General features: G+C 28.6%; 1 protein-coding gene across 4 annotated transcripts in view; it reads right to left on the bottom strand.

Annotated features, from left to right (window-relative positions):
• Positions 1-18,482, bottom strand: part of LOC113389071 (calpain-A-like) — a 609,920-nt gene that overhangs the window by 226,666 nt on the left and 364,772 nt on the right. The gene's annotated exons all lie outside the window — the stretch shown is intronic.

Raw genomic sequence — 18,482 nt, 5'->3', positions numbered from 1 at the left:
TGACATCGGTTTCCACTTGAAATATGATAGCAATATGTTTCTAAAATAGCCCTCACCCAATAAAAATATCCTTAGAAATGAACCTTCATTGAAGTAATTGCTGATTTATAAATTCTATAATATTCGTTCACACAGTGGATTATGTGAAACAACGCCTAAACAAATATTGTTTTCGCAACTTCACTCATCATATAATACTTGTGTTTGAAGAACTTCATGTAATTAAAATCAACATACATTCATTGACTGCTTGTATTTTTTTTACTTTTTCGCGGGCGATATAATCTCATTCTTTGAACAGCTGTAATATCTGTCTTGCCTAAAAAATATTTTTCATTTTAATAACTTCAAAGATTTATAGAAACTACGAATAATATAGAAATTATTTCTAATCAATAAACTTACGTTTAGTACACGGCACAAATGTTCAATTGTTTTTTGGCATAGGGTAAAATTTTCTTCTGATTCAGACATTTTTCATTGAATCAAGATTTGTACTACGATGTAACTTTAAAATGTTTATTTATCTTTGCCGATTTCCTTGTCGATAAAGAAACGTATACAACGTTGATGCCGGTACGCATATAACGACAGATCTCTTCTATTCACATACACGACGACTAATCACAATCGACCCGCATAGAAATGATTTCATCGAAAGCGAATGATGTACAGTTCGGGCGTAACGCAATTTCCGTTGCATTCTCACAGTTTTACACCCTAGTCGCGCCTAAAGAAGTTTTACTTCGAAAATTTATGTATACTCTGGGATAGCTTGCAATGTTCACTCTGAGAATAGTCCTGATGGTTTTTTCATTAAAAAAATTATATTCTGTATTGGAAAACTAAGGATTAAATTTTATTTAGTATGATTTTGCAACAAATTGTAGTTATTACAAATTAAATACAACTTTATTATTAAAATAATACTATTATACGTATATTCCTTACTATTTAACAAGTAATGATGATTTTTTTTAAATATTGTTATAATTTTTGCAAAATGTTGGTATTTTCATCAACATTTTTTATTAAAAATAAGTTTTTCTATTCTGGCAGGTAATTTATTGAACAATCTTATTTATCAGTTTTCAAACAGGTGCGTCATTGCACGATAATATTATCATTTACAAGCTCAAGCTTAATTTTTAACATATAAATATACAATTTTAGTTATCAGAGGTTTTAATGGAACCCTATTATAGGTAGTTAAACAGCTTTTAACTATTAGATTTGATAAATCTGCAATATATATATATATATATATATATATATATATATCTACAATTTTTAACAAAAAAAATACAGAAAAAAAATACTTGAAATGATAAGGATATTTTTATGCTATAACAACTTCAATTTTAAATCAAATATTAGATTGTGAACTTTCTCAAAATCGACTAATTTATTGGAATTATACTTTTTAGAACATGCATGTATCCAAAAATCCAGAAAAAAATGTTTTAGGGGCATTCATATTTTACTATATCTATTCTACCAAAAAGCATGAGTTTGCAATATATTTATAATATATTTTCTAAAAATATTAATTTTTTTATAAAATAATATTATTTTCTATTTTCAGATCGCGAGTCTTCGAAAACAAAATGCAGAATCTAAAAAAGAAGCTGAAAAAAAGTCTGGAATCGCGGTGAGTGAAAATTTTCAAATTAGTTTTTGGTTTTTGAAACATACATTTTTTGAGCATTTTTGAAAATTGAGTTTATGGATTGATTTTTGAGAATATAGTTTACTGATCACACCACAATCAGTCACATATATATAATTCAAACATAATTTTTTTCTTACTCACACAATTTTGGGCATTTTTCGATTTAAGGAGTTTAATTTTTTTTATCTGACCCTGACTCATAACCAATAAAAATGAGCTGGTAATCTCATTTTCAAAAATGTTTTTTTAGTTATTCATGAATCAATTTTAAGGGTTTAGTTTTCATTCCATAACTGATTTTCAGTCTGATAAATGGAATTAGACGTATGCTGGAAAATTTTACATAGAAAAATCCAAAAATAATAAAGAGTAATCTTTAATGAATATTTCCATGAAAGAAAAAAATTAGAAAATATTCATTATGTTTATGAATATCAATTTGAATATCTTGGCTCGGTTGTAAGAGCTTTACCTTTGCAACCACAAGGTTTAAAGTTCCTTTCTTGCACGGCTATCTGAAATCAAGCAGTAGTGTTATTTTTTTGCTTAAAAATATAGATTCATATATAATTTGGAACTAATATGGCTTTCTGGATAAATACCGAACCGTTAAACTTTTTACAATCCTTATCAGTGGTAACAGTATATCAACCCTTGCATTTAGTCCTTTTCACCCGCTTTTGGTATTCCCTATTTTCTACTAAAAAGATAAAACGCCCCCATAAGGGCATGTTATCAGTTTGTGAAAGTAACATCATTATTTGACTGCATAATAAGGTAAACATTTACAGCTGCATTTGAAAGTATCTTCCTGGTGAAATAATATTGTTTTAGTGACAGATTTCTAAATTGAGGGCAGACCAGAATTTTAATAAATAGGGATAATCCTGAGGGCAATTATGTGCTAAATATTTTTACTAGATAAATGTCATTAGGCTTCCTTCTAGTCCTGGTTGAAGAGGTTTGGACAACCCGATAGCCAGCTTGAAAATAAAATTTTTAAAAGTGAACAATGGCCTTCTCCGGTTGCACCAAACTAAAACTATATGGTGCCATAATTTTGTTCACCAGGCATATGGTATGCTAAATAGGGATGATCCTGAGGACAACTAGCTGTAAGTGGAATTCTGTCTCAAGGCAATTAGGGCATCGTGCCTTAAGGCAAATTGCTGGAACTTCCCGTACCAAAAATTATTATTTTTTTAAAAACGATTAACATTTTTGAAAAAAAATTAATTAAAAAAAATAAGATTTCTGAGAAAACTATAAATTTGACAAAAAATTACTTTTTTTTGAAAAAAAAATTATATGAAAAAAAAAAATTTTTTTTGAAAAAAAAATTTTTTTTTGGATACAACAAATTTTTTGAAAAAAATGTTTTCTTCATTTTGACATATTTTGGAAATTCTGAACTTTTTTTCAAAGCAATCGCACTGCTTGAACTGCATAGAGACGAAATGTCAAAGCGCGCATGTGCCGCGCCGCCGTCTAACGCATAAGCATTGGTACGGAACCCATAAAAATGTAAAAAAAAAATATACTTATTGTTAAAATCTCTATAAAATATCTGATAATTTGATGTGCATATGTCTAAGGATAATTTTTAACCGCCGAATGGCATTATTTTTTACTTTTTTCATTAGATCTCCGAAACCGCTAGACCTGCCTCCATGAAAATTTGATCAATTCTACATCTTGTCAATACAAGTAGAATGTTTTTTGAATTATTCAAATCGGACGCTCCGTTCTCTTAAAAACGGAGGTACCGTTCTTGGCACTTTTTGCCCCGTATCTTCGGAACGGCTAGACCTGCCTTTGCCAAAAACTAATCAGCACGTCTCCTTATCAATACGAATCGAATGTTTTTTGAATTATTCAAATCGGTTGATCCGTGTTCCCAAAATCGTCGACGAAAATTTGTATCCGCACATACATACACACACATACATACATACATACATACATACATACATACATACATACATACATACACACACACACACACACACACACACACATACATCCATTTTTTCTAAGGTATGCCAAAATGTTCAGAAGGTTTTGAAACGTCGAGAAATGCAAAAATTTTCATTTTCGATTTTTTTGCGATTACTATAACTTACCCTACGGGAAGTTAATTATGTGCTAAATATTTTTACTAGATAAATGACACTGAGCTTTCTCCTGGTCGTGGTTTAAGTGGCTTGAGCAACCTGATATCAAGCTTGAAAATAAAAATCTAAGAAGTGAAAATTGACCTTCTTCGGTTGCACCAGATTAATATACGAGGGTCATTCAACAAGTACTTAGCCTCACCGCAACTTTTCGGACTATTTTGGAGCTCTCAAGAAAACGTATTTTTTGGGCGGGTTGAAATGGATGGAGCACCACCGCTGGAGGCAAAATGTATCAAACTTGAAGAAGATTATGTTCAAAAGTTGCCACTTTTCTGTGGCATTGTTTTTCATTTGTAGGCTAAGTACTTGTTAAATGACCCTCGTATATCGTGCCAAAATTTTGTTCACCAGACATAATGTTCCTGAGGGCAATTATGTGTTAAATATTTTTACTAGATAAATGATACTGGGCTTCTTCCTGGTTCTATTTTAAGAGAATGTTCTGATATCAAGCTTGAAAATAAAAATTTAAAAAGTGAAAATTGACCTTTAAAAATATATTGTGTTATAATTTTGTTTACCAGGCATGATATGGTAAATAGGGATAATCCTGAAGTTAACTATGTGCTAAATATTTTTACTACATAAATAACACTGGGCTTCTTCCTGGTCTTGGTTGAAGAGGTTTGAACAGCCTGATATCAAGCTTGAAAATAAAATGCTAGAAAGTGAAAATTGGCCTTTAAAAAATATATCGTGTCATGTGTTTATTCATCAGACATGGTTATGGTGAATAGAGATGATCCTGAGGACAATCATATGCTAAATCTTTTTACTAAATAAATGACAATGAGCTTTCTCTTGGCCTTGGTTCAAGGGGTCTTGATAACCTGATATCAAGCTTGAAAATAAAGATCTAACAAGTGAAAATTGGCCTTCTCCAGTTGCACAAGGCTAGAAATATATCGTGCCCCAATTTTGTTTACCAGAATGGTCCTGAGGACAATTATGGGCTTCGAAGCGGTTCTGGTTTAAAAGGCTTGAACAACTTGATATCAAGTTTGAAAATAAAAATCTCCGTAATGAACATTTATTAAAAATATATTGTTCCAAGAGTTTGTTCACCAGGCATGCTATAATAAATAGGGATGATCCTGAGGACAATTATGTGCTAAATGTTTTACTAGATGAATGACGCTGTGCTTTCTTCTGGCTCTGGTTTAAGAGGTTTGGTCAACCTGATATCAAGCTGTAGTAATTAAAAAAAAATATTATATATATTATATCTAAAATATAGTATTATATTATATCTAAAAATGGAAAATTGATCTTCTCTGGCTGCACCAGAGACGCTGGGCTTCTTCTTGGCACTGGTTTAAGGGGTTTGGTCAACTTAATATCAAGCTGTAGAAATATCTAGAAAGTAGAAATTGGCCTTCTCTGACTGCACAGGATGAAAAATAAAACAACACTTTTAGAGAAACTGTAGTACGTTAGTAAGAGTTTTTTTTTTCTATTTAAGAAGTATCAGACAGGCTCATCTTTTAAATTCTGTTTAAACTAACTGACAAAAATGATACCCACAATAATTAATTGACATTATTTTTATTTTGAAGACAATCCTGATACTTTGTCATCCAAAATAGAACCTTATTTATATTGCCAAGCTCCATTTCTCTTTTAACAGAAATCTTTTAATGAATATTATTGTTGTCTTACTAATTATGGATTTAATGTTAATGATTCAATTACTATTAATTAGTTTTTCAATTAATTATCATATCGATTTTAATCGAACCATATTTTTAGGACTACAGGGTAGTTGTTATCAGAATTAGGTTTATATTGAATCTGCGCATGACCAAGATAATAGGTGATGTTACTAATATCATATATATATATATATATATATATATATATATATATATATATACATCATATTTTATATATGTAAATGGACATGCGTTTATTAAAATTAATCATATCTATGTTACTATAAGAGTCATTCTTTATAAATTGTTTGGCATTGTCATGTTAGTGTTTGGTAGGAAAACATATTTTTTTGAAACTATACATAAAATATTCACATATTAATGGAAAATTATAGTTACATCTTTGAATTATGATTAATTCGTGCATATTAATTGATACTTTGGGGTAAGATGAATATTTTTTTATTAATTTAAGTGAATTTATATAAATAACCACGTATTGTCACATTTTTTATCACAAATTAAATTACAAAATTAAAATACAAATTTAATCAGAAATTAATAATTATTATATTCACATTGAATCACCAGCTTTTATTTAGTCCAAAACGAACAAAAAATATAAATATTCTAAAATTTAACTATAATCCTTTACCTAATTTTATTTAAATATTCCCTGATTTTTATTATGAAAAGAACTTGAGTGAAAGAATTTTTTGAATTTCCTTAGCCCAGTGGGTGAATTAGATTTGATACCCATCTCGGACAGTCTGATGTCAAGCTGTAGTGATACCTGTAGTGTTTCCATTTGAAAATATAGATCGCTATAATATAAAAATAAATATATATAGTTTCTAAGTAAAAACATTCTTTAACCGGCATTGCTGATTTAATAAAATATTCATCAGTTTTTATTACAAAACCTGCCTCGGACAGCCTGATGTCAAGCTGTAGTGACATCTGTTTCCACTTCAAAATATAATTAGCAATATGTTTCTAAATAAAAACAGCCCTTAACCTCAACAGCCTTAACATGGAGTTCGATACCCGCCTCGAACAGCTTGATGTCAAGCTGTAATGATACTTGTTTCTACTTGAAAATATAGAAAGAAATATTCTTTCAAGTAAAAACGGCCCTTAACCGATATTGCTGATTTAATAACATGTTCATCTGTTTTTATCATGGCCAACTCGATATCCAGCAGTATAATAACAAATTTTCACTTGAGATTATCTTTAATATCATTAATTAAATGTAAGTTATAATTGATCTCAAAAAATTAAAGTGATTATATTACTCATATTTTTAGCTATTAATTTTCTGATTTGAATTTAAATTTACTATATAGGTTTCAAATACCATACATAAATATAAGTTCTTATTGCTTTAGTCAAAAACTTCAAAGTGACGATTTTACCCATATTTTTTACTGTCAAATTTCTCATTTTTATAAGAATTTTTTTTATAACTTATAAAGTGCAATAGTAAGTTTATTTTACAAGTAGACTTAAAATATAATTTGCCTTTCGGAAATGATTATATTTTTTTAAAAAGTTTCATATCATCCAAATTATTATCTCTATCTAATATTCCTCTATCAATAAGGTTTTTTGGGGGAAATTTTCATTTTGTTGATTCCTTTACCATTTACCAATTGTGATCTATTTCGACGATAAATAATGTAGGCCAAAGTGTTGTATTATTAACCGTATATTTGCACAGCAACAATTACGAGATATTTACATTATCAGTCATAATTATATTTAATAATAATTGCAAATGCATTTGCATTCACGTATGCAAATACAAATTATTATTTTTAAATAACAATTCGCATCGGACGAGCATCGACGAGTGTTTTGTACGAAATTTTAAGGAAAAATATTTAGGGGAAATAGGTGGAATTATATGTCTTTGATATACTTTTACATTACTTAAGTATTCTATAATATTGTGTACGAATTTCTGTTCTTATTTCCTAAAATTGAAAAATCCTGGGTCTTATTCGAAATCTAAAGTTTCCTTAGACTTGGAATAAGACCCAGGATTTTTGTATGGTGTCCTGAGTTTTTGATATAAATATATTTTGGGGCAGAATATCATATTTAAAGTGTTTTCCAAATATATTCAAATATACTCCGAGCTATTATAAAATATAAATTTACACTTTGCAATTTATATACAGATTTAATACAGTTGAATGTAGTTTAATTAGTAGGCTAAAACGTATATTAAAAATTTGGGATCTGGGCTTTGGGATCGCTTTATTTAGTGTTAATATCAGTTTAGTATCAAAGAAGTATCTACTATTTATTTTAACCTTTTCCACTCAGATGCCGTCGCTCCAGGGGCAATTTACATATAAATCTTGCAATTTGCGAGTGGAAAGGGTTAAGACACTATCTATTCATTTTCATATTTTATTATGCAAAATTTACAAAATTTGCATTTTGATGTAATATTTGAGGTGGCTCCTTGCCTGAAACAATTTGGTTTTTGCTTATTAATAGATAGTCTATTTATTTTATTTATCTAAAATTTATCTAAAATATATAAGAATATATTTTTTGTTCATTTAATTCAGAATTTTAAAGATGATCTGATTTATACCGACTCACTCTAAAAACATATATTTGTGTCATATTTATTCGTTCGTTAACTGAGAAATTCCGTTACAAGTAAAATACACTTTTTGCAAATAGAAATGCAATACTTCTTCACAGAAAAAGTGAATTTTTAAAATGACATTTCCTAAAAATTTTGTGTCACAATTTTTGTACATATTGAAGTATATGTGTAATATTTCTAGCTACCTATAGATTTCTTACATGGAAAAAACGTTTTACTTATTCATTTGACTAATTGAATTTGATAAAGATAATTAAACATAAGATTTTATTAAAAAAAGTATCTAGAATTTGAGGTTTATTTTCAAAATATTGCAAGTTCTATTTAGAATTGCTTCTGTATAAATTTAGTCAAAATTGTGCTCGAAACGTACATTGTTGTATGCATTTTTGCTTTTGCATTTTGCTCTTTGTATATTAAGGTGGTCCTTAATATGAATATTTTAGATTTTTTTGCTCTCAGGGGTTCAAATGCTTCCAAAATGATAAAAGAAAATTCTCTGAAAGTTTTAGCTTTTATTATTAACTTTAAGATAGTCCGCACTCCTACGAAACTTGAATAAAATTCTATTTGTTCTTTAAAATTTTATAACTTAGCGACAAGTGAATCCAAATTTTGAGAATATTTGCTTATTTGCTTATTTGCCTTGTATTTGCTTATTTTGATCGTATGAAAAATTTACAAGAAAAATTTGATATATTTTATAAAATAAGTATTTACTTAGAAAGAAGAACCAAGAGACTTTGTTTGGAGTGCGGACTATCTTAAAGTTAATATTAAGAGCTAAACCTTTTAGATAATTTGTTTTCATCAATTTGGAAGAATTTGAGCCCCTGGGAGCAAGGAAAATCGAAAGTATCCATATTAAGGACCACCCTATACATTGCATCTATTAAGCTTTTGTTTTAATTGCTAGAGGAAAGTTATATAATGATACATCTAGTCTACGAATAAATAACAAATTGACTAATTTATACATGTATATACCCAAGTACCCTTATAATTCTCACCTGGGCAGGTGTCATTAGTCGTGCTTATGTAACACACGGGTCTTTAAGTTGGAATCTACACCCGTAGCGTACGTGCCCAGTCAAATAAAATAGCTTATTCATCATTACACATATATATTTCTAATCTGATTAAGTTTTTTCACAATTTTAAATATTGGGATTCTCCAAGCAGAAGGTTTTCAGAATTCCCATCTCGGGACATATTGATTTCAAGCAGTAGTGACAATGGTTTTCTCTTGAAAATTAATGATATAATGCCAAGCAAAAATATTCATTTCTGCTTCAATGAGAAATTCATCACTATTATAGAAATTCTAATACTAAAACTGTATCAAATATGGGTTGTCTTTTTTAAAGTCTTGTAGTTAAGATTGCTGTTGGAGACAAAAAAAGTACTTTAATTTTAAATATGAAATCTATTTTTTTAATATGGTCGAAGCAGAGAGCCAATAGGAGGGCTATAATAATATTTCAAATGACTCGGGACCGATTCCAAACTAGTGGGGTGCATGGCATCATGCCTTAAGGCAAATTGCTGGAACTTCCCATATCGTAAATAAAAATATTGGTACGGAACCCAAAAAAATTTACACAAAATATGTACACATTATTCAAATCTCTATAAAATATCTGCTAATTTGATGTACATAAGTCCGCCTAATAACATTTTTTTAACTTATTTTTATTGAGAGTCCATAAAAGACCTGCCTTCATGAAAATTTAATCAGTTTTTCATCTTGTCAATACAAGTAAAATGTTTTTTGAATTATTGAAATCGCAAGCTCCGTTCTCTTAAAATCTAAGTTACCGTTTTTGGCACTTTTTGCCCAGTATCTTTGGAACGGCTAGACCTGCCTTCGCCAAAAACTAATCAGCACTTCTCTTTATCAATACGAATCGAATGTTTTTTAAATTATTCAAATTGGTTGATCGGTGTTCCCGAAATCGTCGATGAAAATTTGTATCCGCACACACACATACATCCATTTATTCTAAAGTATGCCAAAATATTCAGAAACCTTTGAAACGTAAAGATATATAAAAATTTTCATTTTCGATTTTTTTTGCGATTACTATAACTTACCCTACGAAAAGTTAACAAAGCAAAAATAAAACCGCATTTTTTTTAAATACAGAAAACAATATTATAATTTAATTTATACATACAGCTTATTTTGTTTATATCAAATACAATCAAATAAATATCCTACTTAACATTTAAAAATATATTCGAACGCAAAATGTATTATTACTACAACTTGTATAAATGAAAAGAAAATCTGTACAGTCCTAAACATTATTATAAATTAATTGAAATTAATTAATATCTAAAAGTTAGAAAATACAATACATACGAAATGGTCTTCTGGCTGCAAATACTCTGGATGAGTTTCCTGAAAAATAAGTCTTTTAAGATGTTTTATAAACAGTTTTATTACTGATTCTAAACTAGACGTTTTGAATCCTTGAGAAAAAAGAATTTTTTTAAGAAATCGTCAGCAAGAGGTCAAACTTTTGGATAACATAAACATACATTCACAATTTTTTTTTACTTTGGTGTCAAACAATTCAGAATGACTTGAAACTGCATGAATTACATATAATTAGCAAAGGGATTAACATAAAGTGTTTTTTTTATCCGCATATTATCTAAAGCGCCAAAATAGATTTTAAATATTTAAAAACTGCTTGAAATATCAGATGGGGCGGTTATTAATTAGTTTTTGATAAGGATTTTTTCGTTTTTAATTGTTGAAAATATTTTTTTAAAATTTTCAAGAAACTTTTTAAGATGATAAAGTTCATGGACTAACATAAGTGAAAGTTTTAACTTAAAAATATCTTAAAAATTTTAAGATATTATGAGCCTATACATTCATTAAGGTCTGGAATAATAATGAACAAATCATAATTTCTTTAATAGTCTCAATTTTCAGGGCTTCTAAATTTCAAATTTTATAGTTAAAGTCAATTATTTACACGTCATATTATGCTACTTACCTGACATATGTTTCGTATGTTTGTGCGGAGCGGATACAATTTTTCGTGGACGATTTCGAAATCACGGATCGACCGCTTTGAATGATTCAAAAAGCAATTGATTTCTATTGATTTGGCAAAGGCAGGCCGTTACGAATGGCAAAAGGTGCCAAAAATGGTGTTTCAGTTGTTAAGAGAATATATTATGCAAATCTATTTATCAGGTAAAGTTCATAGACATTATAATAACAAGTATACATTTTGTATACTTTTCTATGGGTTCGGTACCAATGTTTACACGTTGCTTTATGCGCGACTAGGGTGTAAATCCGTACAAATGCAACGGAAGTGCGTTACGGCAGATAAGATAAGATAAGAGTCGAGTGCCAATGATTCGTCCGTCATTCGCTCTCCATGATATATTTCTATACGGGTCAAATGTGATTAGTCGTCGTGTATGTATGAATAGAGATCTGTCGTTGTATGCGTACCGGCGTCAACGTTGTATGCGTTCCGATATCGACAAGGAAATCGGCATAGATAAATAAACATTTTAAAGTTACTTCGTAGTACAAATCTTGAATTAATGACAAATGCTTGAATCAGTAGAATAATTTCTCTGTTTATTGAAAATAATAAAACAAATTAAACATTTGTGCCGTGAACAATATAATTTCTATATTGTTCGTAGTTTCTATAAATCTTTGTAGCTATTAAAATGGAAAATATTGTTTAGGCAGAACAAATATTACAGCTGTTCAAAGAATGAGATTATATCGCCAGCGAAAAAGTAAAAAAAATACAAGCAGTCAATGAATGTATATTAATTTTAATTACCTGAAATTCTTCAAACACAATTATTACATGATGAGTGAAGTTGCAAAAACAATATTTGTTTAGGTGTTGTTTAACATAATCCAATGTGTGAACGAATATTATAGAATTTATTAATCAGCAATTACATCATTTCTCTAATGAAGGTTCATTTCTGAATGCTAATTACAATGACAAACCGATCATGTCATATTTGAAGTTTGACTTTAATTACATTATTGTTTTTAAATATTATACATATTTTTGATGCTATTATAAATATATAATTTATAATTTATTATTATATAAATGTGTGTAATGGTCGACAGTAATAAATGTGTGCATCACGAGTGTTACCATATTACTAATAAACATTATTCAAAATTGTTATATGATGTATTTATTTTTACTGAAATGCCATCTTGTACAGTAGCAAATAAGTTTTACTACAATCGCGTATGAACCTTACGCGCGCTCTTTTTTTAAATTTAGTTCTTGGTACGGGAAGTTCCAGCAATTTGTCTTAAGGCACGATGCCATTAACTACTAGTTTTAACTCACTATTTTTCTTGAGAGGACAACCCATTGGTCAACGACTCTTCTTGTTTATGTTAAGCTTATTAGATTTGTATATACATATTAGATATGTCTATTTAACAGTGTTGGTGTGCATGTGTTGCAGCAATGCCCACGTGAAGGGATTTTCACTTGAGATTATATTTGAGATCTCAAGTAGAATTTTGAGCAGCATTATACTGCTGGTCGGGATCGAATTCAGGACTAGTTTGCGTTATCCCACGTCCTTAACCATCACACCACGACTGTCTCTATTCCAACGTATATGACACGCTCAAGTTAATTCAGTGTTTTCTGGTTTGTTCTTTATATATTGTATTATATTATGTCTTCTTCATGACACTATTTGTCAAGGAACTTATGCGTATCTCTATACCTGCATTAACCGCAGCCTGACCCCGTTTCCTGTACAGAAATAGACTATGCAGGATTTAATGTCCAAGTCGTTATAATAATTTTATATACATAATATGTATATGACTCTATTTGAATGTTATCATCCATCAAACGGTGAAATGTAATAGATACATGAGGATAGATTTTGAATTTTATATCGGTACCTACGACGTCAGAATTTATTCAGAACTGAACTGTTATGAAGACTATTAGAGTTGTTCAACAACAAATGTCAGGATCAATAATATACTGTTTTTTTTCCAATTCTGGTCGAGAGACATAAAATTAGCAAATCGGTTTCTCTGGCGAAAACCTACACTTTTCCTTCCAAAAGTTAATTAATTTTTAAAATTCCCAATCCCAAAGACGTTAATTAGAACATTCGAAAAATACAAAACCCACATTCATTCAGAATAGGATATCCTCTCTAAAGCAAATATAGCGGCTCCAAAGACAATAATGAGCTGTACCTATTTTACTTTTAACGACAATTCTTCAAGAACAAATATTAATTTAAACGAATACCAAAAAATATATGAAAATATAATATAAATATAAAGAAAGTGATATAGGCCCTAAGACCAACGACATAGAGTATCAATATTAAGGTGTGCTAGTCTGGTGAGATAGATAAAATTCTTTAAATAATTTTATCTGTATACATAAATTCGATTTAAATCGAATGTTTACTTAATGATTAAAAAAATCTTTAGATGATAGAAATGATATATATATATATATATATATATATATATATATATATATATACTAGATGACTCGACAGACGTTGTCCTGTACCCACATCTACGTTTTTTAAATATCCTATACTAATATATATCATCCAGTTAAAAATAATAATTATTGTTTTTTGAATTACTGTTAACACCAGTATATGAGTGATCTCATATACTGTTTCTCAATTCCCACAGTTAACACTTTCATTATACCTTTAAAAATTATACACTGCAATTTATAGAACAAATTTATTTCCAAGAGCTCATTTTATTTTAATTCCAAAGGTTATTCAATATTTTTAGTTATACTTGTAGATGTGAATGTATAAATTAATGATTTTTTGTTTATTCACGGCTAAAACATTGATTTTCCAAATTTATCACACATTTCTATCATAACTCTATCAATATTTGTGTAACAGAAAAATAATAAAAAGCAATAATTAGTCAGAAAATGATATTGAATTATCATCTATACACCTTTATACGTATCTTTTATTCTTTCAGAGATATAATAATGAGAAATTGGTTGTTTTTTTTAAACAGAGTTTTTTTTTCATGAAATCATGAGTTTTGAATCGTTTGTACTAAAGTTATGGTAGTTTCTAGAATTCATCAAGATCACACTACATTTTTCTCATTCATAATCATAAATATATTATATTTTAATATTGTCTTAGCCTATAAGTGAATGGAAATGTTTGGCAAATGGCAGTCTTCATTTGTTTTTAATATCAAACAATGCCTCAAATATTTTCAAAGTCAAACAATGATAAGCTGTTTTTTGTTTTTTTTTTTACATGTATTTCTATAATCTAACTATAGTCTTCTATAAATCAAAATATCCTAGAAAATTTCCTTAAATATTTTCACGAGGATTTATGAAAATCCGAATAATCGTTTAGGAGGATTAACCTTTCATACCCCATTACAGAAATTTTTTTTATATAAGATATATATTATATTCAAATTGTATTATCATATTTAATGTTATAATTCGTATCCAAATGAGAGTTCAAGCTTACAATTATCTCCCGCGTCGGACAACCTGATATCAAGCAGTAGTAATTTGGAAATATAGATCAAGATTAAGAATATATTTTCAAGTGAAAATAGCTCTCTCGTTAAAAATGTATTAAGCCAAAATTATTAATTAAGTTAAACACTTAATAATATATTTCACAATTATCAAGGGCAACTATTAACTAAAAAATATAAGCAAATGTTTTTATGTAATAGACATATTGCAATTCATAAATAATATAACCGTATCTGATAATAGGCCCCTCTTACAACATGAAATATCATTTTTATACTCATTCCTAAACATTATTAGGTCAATATTTTTATTTTTGCCAAGAATTCAACTCTTCTCTGGTCGAAATGAAAATCAATAGAAAATTTTACAGTTTACCTAGTTATAATTATTAAATGTGTACTGATACATTTACTAATTAAAAAGGTTCAATTATTGAATCTTTACTGAAAATTCATTTTTATATAAGTGTAAAAATGAGGGTTTAGAATATTTTTCATCGTCCAAACAAAATAAAAACCGTTGCACCTTCAAAAAGCTGCAAGTCTTCCTTCGTTATATGTTATGTATTAGTCGTATCATATATTTTTAAAGCAAACACAAATATTTGTACTGGCTAGGGGATATTCTGCCTCACATTGGCGTCTTTTGCTATTTGTTGGACAGACAGTGGTGTTTATAAAATAATTTGAATATATTTTTTATCTAAGAAATTCTATAATAGATATGAATGATCTGATTCTTGAATGCAAATTTGTACTTTTAATACATAATTTTGGTTTCAACTACTTCCTCAAATTATTTCGCTATTTGTTGGAGAGACAATGATACTTCACCCAAAAATAATTTTTATATTATTCTTGTAATTATTTAATTGATATGGTGATCTAATTCTTGGATGCAAATTTTAATTTTTAATACTAATTTTGGTCTTAATTACTTCCACATCATTGTATTCCAATCCAATTGTCACTCCTACTAATATAGTTAAGGTAGTTTTACATTACATTTCCAACATATATAAAATGTAAACTAGTGGGGTGCATAGCATCGTGCCTTAAGGCAAATTACTGGAACTTCCCGTACCGTAATTAAAAATTTTGTCACGGAACCCAAAAAAAAATACACAAAATGTGTACACATTATTAAAATCTATATAAAATATCTGATAATTTGATGTACATATGTCCAATAAATATTTTTGACCGCCAAATGACATTTTTTTAACTTATTTTTATTGAGAGTCCATAACCGCTGGACTTGCCTTCCCAAAAACTTAATCAGTTCTTCACCTTGTCAATACAAGTAAAATGTTATTAAAATCGGACGCTCCGTTCTCTTTAAAATTGAGTTACCGTTTTTGGCACTTTTTTTTCGAAACGGCTAGACCTGCCTTCGCTAAAAACTAATCGACATGTCTCCTTATCAATATGAATCGAATGTTTTTCGGATTATTTAAATAGGTGATCGGTGTTCCCGAAATCGTCGACGAAACTTTGTATCCGCACACACACGCATACACCATGACACACAAACACATCTATTTTTTCTAAGTTATACAAAACATTCAGAAACCTTTAAAACGTAAAGATATATAAACATTTTTATTTTCGATTTTTTGCGATTACTATAACTTACCCTACGGGAAAAAAAACTAACAAAAATTGTAAAAATAAACAAACAAGTGCTATTTTTTTCAAATTAAATGAAAAATGAAATTGAATAGAATGTTATACCAAGGCTCAAAAGCGAGAAAAACAGTTACGAAACATAGATAAAAAATATTACATATAAGTTCTTGCTAAAAGTCCGCAATACTGATTAAAAAAAAGATTCATATAAAAAATCTGAGTTTTAGTGTATCCTTAAGCATTTGTTATTGTTATTAAATGGTCACCTTATTAATGGACGCTCCTAAAGATATTCATTTAGTTTCAAAGGAATGGGAAATCGCTTTGATTAGTTTTTTAAAAAATGCAAAAACTTTATTTGAAATAAACAAGTAGAAAGTTCTATCTAAATAGCTAAATCTCAATTCTTATGGATTAAATCTATTATTCACACGCATCGGTAAATACGTAGAACTTGCCAGAGTTATAATCAGAAATACGTATTTCGTTAAGTGCAACTTGCCTCAAGGCAAAGTGCCACTCACACCTGGTATTATCTTCCCGTTGAGTAAGTTATAGTAATCACAAAAAAATCGAAAATGAAAATCTTTGTATATTTTTACGTTTCAAAGGTTCCTGAACATTTTGGCATACCTTAGAAATAATCGTTGTGTCTGTGTGTTTGGATACAAATTTTCGTCGACGATTTCGGGAACACGGTTCATTGAAAAAAAAAATTTCAAATCTTTCAAGATATAAAAAAACATGTTTTTCAAAAAGTCTCAGTATTAAAAAATTTCGTGTCTTTTTTATTAAATTTCATTTTTGGTACGAGAAGTTCCAGCAATATGCCTTAGGGCAAAATGCTACACACACCTGGTTCTTACATTAACTATTTTTTACCTTTCCATATTGCACGTTCAGGTGAGTCCCCTACAATTTCATCGAATTTCCGCACCGCGTCGCCACCTGCGTTCCAAAGTCACACAATGCAAACGACGCCTGAAAAATCGAGCACAGTCTAACGCCGACTTTACGACTGGAAACATATACGTATATAAATTTTAGAAAAATTTTTTTAGAAAAAACTATATTAATCCTACAATAGTGATAATAAATTTGTGTTTTTTGTTTTTTGAACGCGTTGCTTTGGTTTTTGATTTTTTCGCGAATTTTTGATTTTGGTTCAGTAACAGATGTGTGGACGGTTTGTCCACGTAGTGTTTCCTGTTTTGGTGAACCACTTTTGAAATGTGAGTATTTTTTTTAAAAATATCATTAATTCTAATAAACTCTTATAATAATTTTAAAAACGTATATCAACCACTGATAGCATTTAATAAAAAATATTGCACATTTTTTTAAAAAAAAACTGTGAATACCATTACTTGCACAATATTTCGAAATGTTTTGGAGTTTTGTTCAAGTAGTTTTTTTTAGATATTATTTTAAAACTTATGCCATTCATTGGTTAAAATATTGAACAAAGGGTTTTTTCATTTTTTTGTGTATTTTGAATTAATTTAATTGTGCTCCAGAAAATTGACCACGTGTCCAAAGAATTTTATCCCGCTAATATCTTATGTATTTTACTCAAATTTTTAAATATATATTTATTATATATATATATATATATATATATATTTATATATATATCTCACAATTGTTGATGATGTGTTTTTTTTAAGTTAAATTTTATTCTACCATACAAATTAATAGCCAATACTTTGGCAAACATTAATTGCATTGCGAAAATATCATTTTTGCAAATATGTTAATTATTTATTGCAAATAGTATGTTAATCTATATTTTTTTATTTTTATTTTTTTAAATAGCTTGTTTTGACTTTATTAAATGTTTTTTTGAATGGATGACAACCAGTGGTTGTCCAATCAATTATGACTAATTAACGATACTCGTAGTGTTGCTACAAAATCTACTAATTTTAATAAAGTTTTTTAACATTTGTGAACGCTTATATATATTAACTAAATGTGTGGTATTGCAGGATTTTTTTATTTATATTTCTAAGACATTTTTTTTAAAAACAGGATTTTTATCTTAGAAGTAATGCTTTATTTCCTTAAATTGTCATGATATTAGTGTTACCGATATTTTTGTCACAAATTAAATCAATATTTTGTTATCAACCTTTTTGTGATATTTTTTTAACTATGGAAAGCATGGAACAATATT

This window comes from Ctenocephalides felis, unplaced genomic scaffold, assembly GCF_003426905.1.
Source record: "Ctenocephalides felis isolate EL2017-DRISC unplaced genomic scaffold, ASM342690v1 CF-g0.4_SCAFFOLD_03573, whole genome shotgun sequence".
Classification (NCBI taxonomy): domain Eukaryota; kingdom Metazoa; phylum Arthropoda; class Insecta; order Siphonaptera; family Pulicidae; genus Ctenocephalides; species Ctenocephalides felis.
Note: the sequence above shows the minus strand (reverse complement) of the source record. Positions and strands in the feature narration are given on the sequence as shown.